Source organism: Alligator sinensis, unplaced genomic scaffold, assembly GCF_000455745.1.
Source record: "Alligator sinensis unplaced genomic scaffold, ASM45574v1 scaffold215_3, whole genome shotgun sequence".
NCBI classification, from domain to species: Eukaryota; Metazoa; Chordata; order Crocodylia; family Alligatoridae; genus Alligator; species Alligator sinensis.
Window position 1 is genome coordinate 1837872 of NW_005842175.1, and position 1303 is coordinate 1839174.

A 1303-nucleotide genomic window follows, 5' to 3' on the forward strand; every position below is an offset into this window, starting at 1 on the left:
TGCAGGGATAGGGTCTTGACAGCACCTGACAGATGTGCTCTCCCTGAACCACAGCTGAGACAAGTGACGGCAGCAGCTGGGTCTCAGCACCTGCTCTGAAATGGCTCATTCTGATCCACAGCCAGAAAAGGTTGCCTACCCTTCTTCTATATAACCTCAGCCTGACTCCCTGGCTCTGTGTTAGCTCTCACTCACCAGTTGGTTCTTGTCTGAGATCCCTTTTATACGGGCCTCAGTCTACTCTCTTCTCTCTGCATCTCCATGGGGACAGCCCCACTTTTCAACTGAAGAAGGCTGGCTGACACAGGACCCCTTCCTGGCCAGCCTTAGCCGATCAGCCAGTTGCCAAAGTGCCTGCACATATGTGCTGGGAGCCTCCCACTCTTCCCTGGCTGCCTTCTTGTTTCAGACGTCCCCAGGAACAAGAATTTAATTATTTCAATTCCTTGCTGTCAAACAGCATCACTTTTCTCACATGAAAATGTGGATGCAACCTTACCTGTGGAGCCTGGTTTTTAAAAAAACAAACCCAAAAAACAAGGGACTGATTTACACTGACTGGATTACATTTGAACCTTCCTGTACCGTTTCAGCAACAGCAGTCTTTTGCCAGAAGATGGAGCCATTTCAGTTCTACAAAAATATTACAGGGGTATATCCAGACATAAAAAGGTAGCTTGTGCAAAGCTGAGAAATCCGAATTCTGAGGAATCAGAAGGCAGCTACAAGATCTCAAGTAGTAGTGATAACCGAGTAGGTGTCGTCATATGAAAACTCAGCATGACTTGTGTAGTGCCTTCCCAACACTTACAGCAAGAAAACAATAAGTTTCTCATGCTCTCCAGAAATATTTCCTGACCACAAACACAAGAAGTTTCAGTCCAAAAAAAAGGAGATTGGACCAGTCTACAAACCCAGAAATGGAAACTTCTAATGAAAATGCCTTCTAAGTCTGGACGGTAGCATCACTACCATGATATATTAGACCTAATCCCACACTCTTTGCTTGTAGAAGTGGTTTAAATAGGCTTAATTATACCAGTTGGGCCACTGGAGTTATACTGGTGTAAGACCTGAGAGAGTCAGGCCAATTAACTATAAGCCTTCATAACAATCACTATTTTTGCAGTCTACAACCCCAAAGGTTTTGGGCTACCTTTGATGGTTCTAGGAATAGTTTCTCTCACACTCACTGCTAATCAATGTTGATGAAGTGGACAAAAAAGGTATTGTGGCAAATTCCTGTTTCTCACCTCAGTAATTCTGACAGGCCAGAAAAGGTTAAGGAGGGGAGGGGAAAGAG

General features: G+C 44.5%; 1 protein-coding gene across 1 annotated transcript in view; it reads right to left on the reverse strand.

Moving 5' to 3' along the window:
• Positions 1–1303, reverse strand: part of HMOX1 (heme oxygenase 1) — a 7297-nt gene that overhangs the window by 1345 nt on the left and 4649 nt on the right. The gene's annotated exons all lie outside the window — the stretch shown is intronic.